Here is a 14,713-nt window from a genome sequence, read left to right on the forward strand (position 1 = left end):
TGTTTATAGTCATGCACCTTTTCATTTTACCTATATGTCAGTGATTCCAAGAAAGAAATAAAGAAGGTAATGTCTTAAGGACACATTTAACATGATATTGCTTATTCTATATTTTATTTCTGTAATTATTCCATGAAGGGCATACAACAGAGGAGAGCACAGACCACTTCTTCTAGGATACGGATTGATGCTGCTAGCCTTGCACTTCCAGTTGGACACCTTCCTATGGCTGCCTTCACAGGGGATAGTGCTAGACTACATTCAGGATGCCCTACAGCATGAAAGATGAGCCCAGCAACACCGAACTATAAAGATCTCATGACACGTCCCTCCATTTATACGTTCCCTGACACGTTGCTGAGTTTGAATCTGCAGCAAACAGGTTTCCCATAATCACCGTCTCATCATGAGCCAAAGTGTGCATAAAGAAGAGCTATCCCCGTTTACCCTCCCCAAAACATGGAAAAGCTGAGTCAACTTATTTTCATTTCTTTTTACTTAACCATCTGCTGTCCTGTGAGAAAATACGCATAGTTTACGTGGTAATTCGAGAAGGCTCTGTAAAGATATCTGGTTGGTTTCTCCTTTTTATTTAGCCAGAGAGATTATATCTGTTCCATCGAAATATTCTCTATGAACTAATTTTTGGAGTACCAGAGTCCAATAGAAATGAGGAAGGTCTGAAATGAACCAGTTCTCGTGACTTTTTGCTTTACTGTACCTTTCCTTTTTTGTAACCCCTCCCTTAACCCACTACTGCCTGGCCACAGAAGCATCAGTCTTGCCTTCAGTGCCTCAGGAGCCTCCTTACAGGAGTATTGCTAGGCCTGGCTTTGAATGTAGAATCCTAAGCGATGCTCTATGTTTTGAAAAAGCTGAGAAAACGGCCCCTGTACACATCTGCAGTGGATCCGAGTGGCAAGCAGATTCCAAGCCATCACTTCTGAAGTGTTTAATGCCAGGTCGACTTTTTGCACTGAAAACCTAAGGGTCACGTGGAATTAGCTGCTGAATGGTGTGTCAGAGTGAAAATTCCTGACAAGTTGCAAGGATGCAGGATGAAGCCTGTCGTGACGCAGAAGCTTCAGGGAGGCGGCAGCAGTTGTGCCGATGGGTTTTGAGCCTGAGGGCTCTTCATGGGATTAAATATGGATCCTGACCTTCTGAAGCCCTTTTCTTTGAAGACAGACATTCCTAACTTTATGCCATGGTACAAGCAATTATGTAAACTCCTATCATTTTAGGGCTTCTTTTGAACCCTAGATTTGTGTTCATTTGCGGACTCTCAGTGTGAAGCAGGGAATGTGTACTGTCACTCTGACTATAATAAAAATAACTTGTCTGTAAGTCTGCATCTACCCTGTGTATAAATGTCACTTCATGCAAACAAAATCCGTAAGTCATTCTCCCTTTGCTAGTAAGATCCCCTTCAATAAGACTTATTCTCCACTACCCAAGTCAGCGCATTGCTCTTTTATTCATCTTATCTATTTTCCCCATTTCTTGTCATGGAGAACTAACTCATATCAGGATATTCCCTTCTGCAAAAATGTTCACTTCTGCCCATTTTAATAAACAGAACCATATACAAAGGTATTCAGAGCCGGAAGGCACTTTGGAGAATCACCTCTCTCCACTCTCATTTCACAGCAGATAAAATTGAGGTCAGGATGGATGAAGTGATTTGCCTGAGGTCAAAGCTGGAGAGGCAGAATCAGAACCGCAATACATGATACTGACTTTTGCTTTTGTCAGTATACAATATTACTCACCCAACAAATATTTACTTACACGATAGGCACCATTCTAGGGGCAGGGGGTGCAATAGAGACCCCCTCAAGGCCTAATTCTGGCCCTGCCACTCACACGTTAGCAGAGTTCTGCTCGTTATGTGTGTACACTGTGAATGCTGCATCTTTTTAAAAATAGTTTCATTTCTTTCTGTGTCCACGCCCTTATCTTTACGTGGTCCCAGTGAACTTCCACAAGCATCTCATTTAATTATTTCCCACGTTCTTTTGCAAGGTGCATCCTGGCCCTCCTGACTTCATGCCATCCTGCCTCATTATCACCCTCCCCCCAATTCTAAAAGAAATATTTTAAATTTAATGAAAATATTAAACACGGTTGAACGCGGTATGCGATTATTGCAACTCCAACTGCCAACAAATGTTGTAATGTTCGTGGATTTGTGTAACATAGTGTCACAACAGGAAAATCAGGAGCTGCTTCATCCGTATCCTTCTTTCTCTCTGAAATCCCTGTTGGTAAACATTTGCTTTTGTCATAATCAGCACAGGCTTCTAAGCCTAAGCCTTCTAAATGTCTCTCCATGGTTAGACACAAAATACACACACACATACACACACACACACACACACACACACTACAAAAATCCCTTTACTCCTTACCCTTTAGCTTTATTTCAAGAATGTATTGTGTACCACTGCCTTCTACGTACACATACCAGCAACACCATAGATAAGGAGAAGGATTACATGTCTTAGAACATCTCATTATTGTCTTGGTTACTTTTCTCTAATTGCTGAGACAAAATACTCAATGCCCAAAATTAAGGAACAAATTAGCTCACCATTTGTCCAGGTTTCAGTGCATAATCAACTGGCTCCAAGGCAGGGTAGCATAACACAGGGGCAACAGTTCAAGGCAGCAGAAGACAGCAAAAGCAGCAAGAGCAAAAGGGTGGGCAAGCCTCTTTTCTTCCCTTGTATAGTAAGCAGGCTATACCTCCAGGGCGGGTGTAACACTCACACCATCTCTGTGCCCTCCTCTTGTACAGGATGAGGATGTTTACAAAGTGAGGACCCTGCTCCCCTGATGAGTTGCTTAGTTAAACTTCTAAACTTTTCAAGTTGACACAATTATTTACTCTATTACTTGGAAGATAATTGTCCTTCCATTGCTTAATATATTTCAATAGTTTCCAGATAAATATCATTATCTTTTATAATTATAGACAGAATAAAACAATATTTTGCTTAAGGAGCTAAATAAAAATAGCCATAAATCAGTGTTATATAGTACAGAGAAAATAAAAACGACATTTTTTTAAATTAGAGATTTTTTTGTAATAGAGTCTGTTTGGGGAGAATTTTTTTTCTATACTTTTGAACTAATGAAAAGTTGCAAGGAACATACAAGTTCCCGTATGCCCTTCACATACATTCACAAATCATTTACATATTTCTTTCATATAATTCTCATTTTCTTTTCTATCTCTTTCTCCATATATATATACAAATATATGCAATCTATTGCTTTATTAGTGGCTAGAAATTGTTCATAACTTGTAAAACTAATCTAATTCTATTTACAGAGTTTGACAAAATATATTTTAAATATTATAAATAGTACAAACACTTTTTTGTCTTTTGTGGAGTGCTATGTTATACATATGATTGATATACATATACATACTGTATATATATATTTATATATACTTGATATATCTTTCTGAACCATTTGCAAATAAGTCAGAGACATGATATTCTCTCTTCTGCATAATTTAGTGAACAGTTAAATGTATTTCCTAAATCAGGACATTTCTTACATTGCACAAAATAATTATCAAAAACAAAGGCAATTTAACCCTGATATAATACCATTGTGTAACATACTGTGTATTCAAATTTCCTGCACTGACCCAGTGATGTCCTTGATAACTAATTATTTCCCCCCCTTTGATACAGCTTCTAATCCAGTCATGTAATGTACTTAGTTACTGTGCAATCTTTATTTTTGTGTTTAAAAGATAACACTCAACTAGTGATAACCTGGGTAATGTTCCTTTTAAAAGTAATCTCTGTTTGCTGACTATTGTTCCAAGAATAAGAATTTAAGCCGAAAGATAGCAAAACCCCTTAGGATAAGTGATATCTCTGCTGAGAATACTAGAAGTCAGTCTTGTAACAGTGTTCTAACCACAAGTTTTGACTTTTCCCTAGGAGGAGGTCCAATCGAGGAAACTGAGTATTTCAAAGTTTTGAGATTTAAAACTTTGTAAATGGAATTGTTTGTCTACTTAGAACTAAGAAGATGGTATTTAGCGGCAAACATGTCACATTGATTCACTGTGCTTAAAACCAACTCTAAATAAATATGTAGCTCAGTACTGTGTCAGCGAAGGCTCAAATAAAATCAACATTTTCTTTCTGGATTAGTACATGTTTGCAGTACATAATGATTATATTCATAAAGTGGCGTTAGTGCATGGAAGAACACACTTTAATTTTTTTCCATTTTCTTCTTCTTCACTTCATCTCTTGGTTCCTTTCCATTTGCAAGAGATCTATGTCTCTGTTCCCTATTACCTGTCTTTTACTTTGCTCTTCTAATATTGGAAATATTAAATATAACACTAAAACTTAACCTGCTTTATGGACTGTGAACATACCTAATATTTTGCAAATAATATATAAATTTATCTAATCAAATTCACTTTTAAATGTATTATACAAAATCATACAATTACCAAGTTTCAATACTAGGAAACTGCCTGCATCAGACCTACTGTTATCAATTACATTATGAAAAAGTCATACAGATGATACAAGGTACAAAATAATCTAGTGCTATTTTTACTTTTACCCTCTAAAATACAAATTTGTTTATGCATGAAGGAGACAGAAATGAGATACCAGAAAAATACTATACATATGCATATTCAGGACCTAGATCAAGAATAAAATACTTGTTTTGTCCCCTACCGTAGAGCAGGCTTGCCCATTTATCCTTGTGACAAATATCCATACAAAACCAAAATGAATTAAAGCCCTGAAGACAGTATAAGTCACAAAAACTAATCCTTTCACAGCATTCCTGAAGGAAGCCTGCCCGCTGGTAATGTATAATACATAGAATGTATAATACATAGAATGTCAATATGCTCTTATTTTTTAAAAAGATACTTTGCTTTTTCTAACAGATTTTTATTTCTATGTATGTTACTGTTGGATGTCACTCTATTTTATGTTTGTGCCCAGAGAACCTTGTATTTTCGGTTTTAATTATTTTTTTAAAAATGTCAGTATGCTAAAACTATCTAAAGAAATAAAATAAAATAAAAACTATCTAAAGAAAAACTAAAACTATCTATAGAAATATTATCTAAAATTGATTGTGTCTCAAAATTGTATGTGAACAGGCAGTCAGGCAAATCTAGGTACGTTTTAACGTTGCTCTTCCTAATGGGTTTTACTAGAAAACAGTTGAGTTTCAAGCAGGAATAAAATGAGAGCAGACCTTAGAGACTTAACCATTGAACAGATGCAGTAAGTGCAGCTTTGGAAATATAGCTGTCACTTCAGATCTTTTCCACTGAGTACCTCTGTGAGCCAGGAGCTAGAGCTGCCAGCATTGAAATAATTTTGCAGTTCCTTTGACAATAGAGTTTATGAGAACTCTCGAAAACAGAGTAGCCCGCCTGTTATAAACCTACCTTAAAATCGTTCATTCTTTCATGACTTGTACTCTACCTAGTTTTTTGAGGACAAAAATTGATGAGAACTTACATTAAAAAGCACTTGTCTTTAGCACTCTTAAATTTTTCATTTATGAGCTGCTAACATATCAAAAAATTTTATATCTTTATTATATTAAAATAATTCCTACTATTGACTCTGTGAAGGATTTAGTTTTCTTACTTTCTAAATTGAAAGTTGTATTTTTATGCCATGATATGTAGTTATTCTCATAACCCATGCTAGGTTTAAATAACTGTACATGTGTATATACAGATTTTTCAATCTGAACTAGAATAATTTTAGTTTATATTTAGACATTAATTAGGCTTGTAAATAGGTAAGTATGCATAAATACTGAAGTTCACCTAACCCCAGTGAAATACATAAAATTTAAAACTAACCTTTAAATAAATTAGGTAGATTGATAAAAAATATAGTAATGATTGATACAGCATGAGGCATTTAACTGACATAGATTTTTGTGATTCCTTTTTTAATGGATATAATAATATGATATTCTCTAATAATAGCTACCCATTCTAATTTTCAAAATACTCTACTGTAGGAGGTATAATTTTATAGTTTACTTCCTACAAAATTAGTACAAGAAATATGTACAGAATTTTAACCTCTGGCTCAGCAAACCAACTTTAAAATTCTGTCTACAATGGTATAAATTCTAAATATATACAAATACAATATTATTTTGTATTTAGAGGTATTATTGCAAGAATTTTAGGTAGAAATCTCTTTTTTTGTCTTTTTGAGACAGTGTTTCACTATGCAGTTCTGGCTGGCCTTGAATTCAGTTTGTAGCCCAAGGTGGCCTCAAACTCACAGCAATGCTCCTGCCTCAGCCTCCTGAGTACTGTGATTACAGGTGTGCACCACCATGTCCAGCCTGATAGAAATCTTTCTTTTAATTACATTTATTGGTACATTTTTGGATATATATATAATGATCATATTCATCTGGGGGAAGTTGTACCCAGAAATCATAAAAATTAAGTTAAATTCATGGCAATATGAAATGACTCAAAACTATCTATACAAACTAATCATGGTGTGTATTGTTTTCCTTTTAGATATAAAAAAGAATTCCGAGAGAAAACAAAGAACAAAACACTCCAGAATTCCTATCAGAACAGTAAGTATTTTAATAGCAATGATTATAATGGATCGTCTATGAAATTAGATATGAGAACTGTTTTTTATAGATATATTCATCTTTGTATTTTCTAAGGTAAGAAAATAGTGTAGTAAGCAAGTGAAGCCTTCTAAAGGCTCCACTCAACTTCAGTTCACTTGAGTAGATTGAAAATCATTTATCCTATAATCCTCGTAGATAACAGGGAAAGGTAATCTTTACGATATATCTCTCTCTAGTGCTGAAAATGTTTAGAGTCCATTATGGTATTTTTTTTTTTTACTAACACAATATTTTAAATTCTAAGGAAGGAAAAATATAATAAGCAAAATTTAAACAAAGTACCTCACCTTCTCTGTATTTGATACAAAATTTATTCATTCTGAAGAAAGCTTTAAAACATATTAATATGTTTGATTTGTTTATAGTTATTAAATTAGAATTTTTAGAAATAGCAACCACTCTCAGGGTACACCTTAATTGCGTAGCACTTTTGTCTTAATCTTATGCTTTAAATATGAAATATACTTCCTGAAGTATTATTTTATAATAGTTTTCCTATAGTTTATGAATAATAGTTTTTATAATAGTTTTCCTAATAGTTTATGAAATATACTTCCTTAGGTATTATTTTATAATAGTTTTCCTAAATACTCTTTTAGTTGGCAAAATTAAATGTATTGTGATGTCATCTTTGTAGGAAAATCTGTGACATTATAAAATTTCATAAATGCCCAAAACTATAAATTTGGAAAGTGTAAATATCAAAAATAGAAAAATAAAGTTGAAAACCAAAATCCATCTTGATGACTTCACATGGTACCACTTTTATTACCATGACTGTTTCGAGATGAACTTGAAAATGCAGTTGTTTAAAATTGCAACAAAAAATATTAAAGGGTAGCACTTTAACAAAATGAAAAACCTGTATCTTGGTGTATATTAAAGTAGAATCAAGTTCAATGGAGAAGATGTCATTTTGATATAAAATTATAAATAAGTTCCTAAGATATATACAAATGTTACTTACATAATAAAATTTTCTAACCCAAAAGACTAATGTGAACATCAGACTTAGTTTTGATTCATTAAACATAGCCATGGTAATGTTTATACAAATGAAATTTATCTGAAATCTATTTCGTTAATTTATGAAGTGTGAGATGAGCAGGGACAGCAGGATGCTTCGTTACCTGTCTGAAGATTCCCCACAAGCAGCTCTTTTCAGATCTCACCCAATCTCTTAGTATTTCTTCTAGTTATGAAAGACCACACATTTCTTATTTTATGTTGGATTTTACACAAGACAGAGTTCAAATTGTTTACTTTTGGAAAAATTATTGCTTGACTTACAAAAATAAACTCCAGAAATGAGAAAAGCTGCTGGGTTTTCAGTGCAGGTTACAAATATATTTGCATATATGTAGGTGCAAGGATAAATTAAGAATCAGATGTCATATCACATACAGTGTTTTAAACTCTGCTAACTTGAAGGTGTCGAAAGACATCCAATGAGTGAGAGAATAATTTTTGACCATTATTTCCCCCACCATCTTATAATCAGAGAAGTTCAACTAAGTCATTGAACCAAAGCATAAACATTTTTCTACACTTGATAGACTAGGCTGTCTTAAGGTTTTGTTCTTAGGTATATAATTTCAGTTTTTAAAAATAATTTCAATGCGGTGCAGTACTCATTAGAAAGAGGTTGAGTTTTTAAAGGGCTGAACCAAAGGTACTTGTTTTAAGCTATTTATATAAGAACCAGATAACAACTTCTCTCATTATAATTTCTTAGTCCTTTTAGTATTTTAGTATAAAACCATAAATGATCATTTTTATAATTTTATTTCCTTTTTAATTTTTTATTTTAAAGAGGAAAAAATACAAAATAACAACAACTTCTTATTTCTATATAAGTTACTTCAACTGTCATTTAGGTAGCCTGATGTAAATTCTTTAATTTTTCATAATTTTATTTAAGTAGAATTTATTGTGACATACTTTGGGGGAATCACAGTCAAATAATGAGATCTGACCATTGGGAATAATCTTAGAGAAAATAAAGCACATGTTCCCAAGGAGAAAAGTGTACCTGTTATTGGTGCATTATGTATGATTTGGGGCAGTTTTTCTTCTCAGGTTTAATTAATTGTTATTTAATAACTGTATGTTACTTCACTAATAAATAGCCATAATATACAAAGCAAAAGGCACTCTGAAATGATATAATATAAATATGGTTTATTCCCTTAAATTTTAAAAAAAAATATGAAAAGAAACACTTTGAATTAAAATGAAGTTGTTGGAAGACAAACATCTTCACATATGTCTTCATCCCCAGAGGACTGATGAATTTGGAGTGATCAGTGTTTGGAATGAAACATGATGTAAGATGAATGTACTGGATAAAGGGATGATAAAGTGACTTCTTGTCATTATAAATTGAATGTGACCCTGTGTTCTTAGACCATGAACAGTGAATGAATTCTTACAATTAGTATTTGGAATAAAATTTTATAAATGAACAGCTTTTAGCATAAGAAAGCCATAGCAACCTATCATTTTGGCCTTAAAGAGAATAATTTAAAACTGGTAATTGATTAAAATATTACTAAATTACTACTGGAAAGTTTTAGAGTGTACTGGATCTATATTCCCCAAAAGTCTTAATGCTTAAGAAAGATGAGAAATAAAGAGAAAGGGAATATTGGATAATGTATTTTAAAATAGTAATTTTCTTGTCAATCGCTTTACACTCTGTGTGCTTTCTAGAACATCATAGGCTGGCTTTCTATAGACTGATTACACTGGGTAATGGTAATAAAAAAGAGAATACATTAAAATAAATCACTCAGATGTTCACTCATCCTTCTTGGGAACTACTCATATTATCCTAGATTTGCTAAATCTTTTTAAATACTACTGGGAGTTGAGGTTCTCACTCAAAGCATGACTATTAATAACAACCTAGCTTTTCTGGGACAATAAATGCAATAAAAAGTTTCAGTTTCAGTAAGAAAGATTTCAATGGAAAGCAGACTTTAACCAATAAAATAGGTTGTAACTCATTAGAGAATAAATGTTATTTGCCAATGCCTCTCATAAGTTTCATTTAGTCAAATCTTTTTTAGAAGTAACAAGTCCTTGTCATCAAAAAAAAAGTGTGTGTCTAAGTGTATACGTGTGTGTGAACAGCAAAAAGCTTGAAGAAAATTTAGTAGCAAGAAACTTGGAGAAACGAAAGGTCATCTAGTCTCATTTCATAGAGATTACTTTTTCTAATAGTCTCACTTATAGAGGGCCAGATAAGTCAAATTATTTACCTAAGGTCTCATATCTAGTGGCAGAACTGAGAATTATGCTGGTATAATTAACCATCTACTACTTCTTCTGTCTGTCTTGTTGGCTGAAAGTATTTGAATAAAAAATTAAAAGTTTCAAAATCTCTCAAGAAGGCTCTTCTCCAAATTTAAATGTTTTCAGCCAAAACTGTAACTAAGTTTTACATGATTAATTATTGATCTAGTTTCTACATATCTAAAATTTTATTTTCATATAGCTCATTAGAATAATATTTGTAGTAGATATAGATAGATAGATAGATAGATAGATAGATAGATAGATAGATAGATATAGATAGATAGATAAATAACAGAAATGGAGAGAGAGAGAAACAGAGAGAGTAAGACAGCTGGATGGATAAGTGGGCCATAGTTGGGAGGAGAGCAGACCTAACTCTTGGCTTTATTCAGCTGCCCCTCTCATAGTGAGAATCCTGGAGTATGGAAAGTATCATTCAAGAGCACACAGTTGGATGAAAATAATACACAACAATCATACACACATACATACACTCTGCTGCCAGGAACAGTTAAGCAAATCCTCTTTTTGAGTCTATTTTCTCAAATGGAATCAGATGAAAACTCCCTGCCCACCCTATTTCTCAAATTTCTTTTAGGTCAAATTTAATATATAGATATCTTTGTAGATCCCCCTGTATGATTTAATACATTAACCATAGATTTAATGACAAATTTTGGTTATTTCATTTCTATATAAAAATCCTTATGTTACACTGTATTACTATAAAAAGAATATATTTCTGTGAAAAGCCAGCTGAAGTGGTTTTGTTTGTACAAGAATGTGCCACTGATGAAACCAAAATTGTTGATTGATTTCTGCCTTAGACAAAAGAAACATCCAGGGAAAATATTCCTTTTTTGAATGTACAATTTATACTTAATCCTTGTCAATTTTCTCACACAAAAACAGAAGAATTCATATATAAAAATCAAGTTAGGAAACAAAAGGAATATGTATTGGACTTTTAATTTGTGTTACTCTATATAGAATTACATTTTATTTAATTGATAAAAAAATTACTATGTTATCATAATTTACACGTGAAGAAAATAAGGATTGACAGCTTTCTAAAGTAATCTGAATCCTAAGCATCATGGTTACCGTTTGAATTCAGATCTGCCTTTTTACCCTTTTCAAGTTGCTGCTATTAATAAGGACAACTGGCAAACGCCAGGCATGTGTGATCTTCCCGTATGAATCATGATATGGTAGGACAGTAGAAAAGTGAGGAATACATCACTTTTTAAAACACCATAGATCTATGCAAAATACTCAGTGTACTCATGTCACTTTACTACTTGCTATCAATAAGCATGTGTCACAGGAAACGAACGTGGGTGACGTAGAGGATGAAAAGGATTACTCAGCGGGCAGGCTTGGTTCAGTCACTGAGAGGCCCAGAGGGGCCATGCTAAAACCAAGAATGCCCGGCCATTAGAGGATGCCTGACCCTGGAGAAGAAAAAGCCCTGATGTCAAGCACTCTCTGGCTTTTACTTAGAATATCAGAGTAAAAGAAAAAAGCAGTGAAAGCACTTTGGGCAGGGAGCTGTCTCAAGGCTAGGCATTTTTTCTTTGGCAGAAAAGAAGGACAATGGCCAGACGCAACACGCCTTACTAATCTAACATTGTTTAACTATTTGATCCTCACTCAGCTTGTGCATTTTTGCCTCATACGTTAACCATGTACTCCTCACAGAGCGTATGTGCTTTTTGTCCCATAACTCAATTATTTACTTCTCACAGAGCCTGCATGATTTTTGCCTAAAATTTAAATATTTGTGAGCTTTTGCCCCATATTTTAATCATTCACTCCTCATAGAGCCTGTGCACTTTTGTCTCACAGTTTAATCATTTAGTTTAATTATTTGCTCATGGCCAGGTCCCCCACAACCATGCATGTTTGTCTTGCAGATGCTAAAATTAAACCGTGATAGGAGAATTTAATTATTAAAGGTGGCTATCATTAGATAGAAAAATAAAACCAAAATTGAACTGGATTATAGCTACAAGTATAGAAGTTCACTTAAGGGAAAAAAAACACTGTTTCTTTTGTTTGCAAAATAACTATAGTAAGTCCCTGATTTCCAAACAAGTTCTGTTCAGGGAAAATATTTGCAAGTCAGACTCATTCATAAATCTGACAAATTGAGTCATACAATTTTGACACAAATATACAATATAAAGCATGAATAACTTCATGTGTTCCATGATCTTGTCTGTATTTTTCAGAATCATGCCACTGTTCAAATAATTTATAAGAATGAGCTAGAGGCTGTACTTTCTGGGATCATTTCTATAGTATATAAGTACAAGCTATGTCTGCCATCTTTTTACCTTAGTCCAGTCTCTCAATTATTCTCACTTTTGTTTCCATGGTTATTGCTTTGCACTTCCTAAAAGTCCCCTCCATATCACCACTACTTTGCCTCTTGCTTCTGGACATCCTGGGCTCTGACTGACCACTGTTCTACTGTACAGTAAGCACTGTACAGCAATCACACAGCAGCACAGCTGTGACAAAGCCCAACACAAATGTGAGCTACTTCTGCTATTTGTTTGCATCTGGGAATGTTTGTAATGCAAGGTCTGCTCATATCTTGCGTTGATATGAACTTATGAACTTCAATGTTCATAAATCAGAGAATTACTGTAAGATATGACTGGTCACAATATATACTTCTTAGATTTTTTTTGGCGGGGGGAGTTACCAGGAATTGAACTCAGGACCTTATGCTTGCCAGGCAGGTGCTGTGCCACTGAACTATATCCTTGGCCCCACTTCCTAGATTTTTACATTTCATTGAGAATGCAATGTACTAGATATTTTACAATATATTATAATACTATTTTTTTTTTTGGTGGGGGTTGTCTTTTTTGAGCCAAGGTCTCGCTGTGGAGTTCAGACTTGCCTTGAGCTCACTTTCTAGCCCAGGCTGGTCTCGAACTTGCAACGATCCTCCTGCCTCAGCCTCCTGAGTGCTGGGATTACAGGCATACACCACCACTCCCGGCTTATAATACTATTTTGTCTAGACTTAGTTCATTGAAAACTTTTATACAATTTTGCAAATTCTCTCTTTATTCTTTATTTTTTATTCAACATTTGCTATTGAGTACCTATTCTACATTGTTCAGTATGTTGGAGATACAGGAGTAAACAAACTATAATCACTTATCAATAGTTTACATTTTGATGAATCATAAATATTAGAGTATTCATAAGGAAGATAATACTGTTGATTTACAGTAACAGATTTTCTTCAAGATACTCATCTAAATACAATAGTTACATTACTTTTAATTTTATTTATTGAATGACTGTTTTGTCACTTGTTTGATATACTGGGTAAAGTACATTTCCTAAAATGATCGTTATTTGTGATAAAGCTATTGCATATTTCATAACTAGGGTATTTTCTGAAGCACTAAAGAAGCTGTGTTCTATAACGCTATTATAACATAGTACCGATTGGAATTCTCTCTCATTTCCACCTTCATCTCTTATTAGCTATGGTATATAGAACAATGTAGTATTTCTCTATATGGCTTAAATTCTCTACTGAGCAACTGTGTTAATCAAATAAGTTAAGGATATGATTTTGTGTGTGTGTTTGTTTGTTTTTTCCAGTACCAGGAATGAAACTCAGGACCTCACGCTTGCCAGGCAGGCGCTGTGCCTCTGAGCTAAATCCCCAGCCCCAAAGATACGATCTTTGATACACCTTTAAGTAACAGTAACAGTAGATAGATACTTTGTTATAGTTATCTGTCATAGTTATTTGATAGCATTTAGTCTATTACTTCCAGAAATTCATTGTCATTTGGAAGCTGTCGTTCATATTGTCTTCATTTTGTTCTGATAGTCTCTTTTTTCATGACTTTGAAATATAATTTGCACAGTCAACAAAGGGATGATGGGGAAATTCCAAAATAATTTGTCATTATAAACTAACTTGTAAACACAAGGTCAGGCATTAAACTAAATGATTCGCTATCTAGTTTTACTCTGGTATAATATTCTAATTTACTTATTTGCTTGTCTGCACTATGGCATTATTTGGGGGTTGCATTATTGTCTTTTTTAATGAAGAATATTTATGCTGGACAAAAAATAAAGTTTTGCTTACACCTTAAGGTGATGTGTCTGCAACGAAGCAATGTAAATTCCTCATCTTTATATGAGAATAATAAAAAAAAGAGAGAATAACAAGACATGTAGACATGTTTATTAGCTCCTTATTACAGAAGTCAACACAAAAATATCAGTAAAGAGTAGATGTACTGTTATTATTGCTCTTAAAAGCATCTCCACAATATCAAAGGGGGTTTCTTTTAAAATTATAAAATTTATAGAAATCTGAATGGGTAGAAGATGAAGAGACTGCATGAAGTAAGAAAAAAGACAGTTGAAGGCTGGTTGGACGCCTTGACACGAGATGAAATTGGGTTTTCACATAAAGGATGTAGGCCATAGGACAAGGGCACCCTTAGCCTCCTACCTGGAGGCCTCTTCCTCCTTAAAGAAGAAACAGGTATCAGAGAGTGATATTAGCATAATGCCCTTTCCAAGAGTTCAAAAGCAAGACTTTAAACCTTTCAGCAGTCTTCATGTGAGAAGCCCTACAAGTGAGCTGACTCAATAAGCACTGCAGTGTAAAGGATACCAAGAACGTTTCTTCCCTTACCTTAAAATTACTTCCTTTGGAGTCACATGT

The 14,713-nt window shown here is 33.8% G+C and overlaps 1 protein-coding gene across 2 annotated transcripts in view; it reads left to right on the forward strand.

Moving 5' to 3' along the window:
- Syt1 (synaptotagmin I) overlaps positions 1–14,713 on the forward strand; it is a 532,145-nt gene that overhangs the window by 169,919 nt on the left and 347,513 nt on the right. For both annotated transcript variants that reach the window (XM_005374359.2, XM_005374356.2), the window contains exon 2: positions 6,569–6,630. The gene's annotated coding sequence lies outside the window, so the exon portion shown is untranslated. The remainder of the gene's footprint in view (positions 1–6,568; positions 6,631–14,713) is intronic.

This window comes from Chinchilla lanigera, unplaced genomic scaffold (genome assembly GCF_000276665.1).
Source record: "Chinchilla lanigera isolate Chin_1 unplaced genomic scaffold, ChiLan1.0 scaffold00004, whole genome shotgun sequence".
NCBI lineage: Eukaryota > Metazoa > Chordata > Mammalia > Rodentia > Chinchillidae > Chinchilla > Chinchilla lanigera.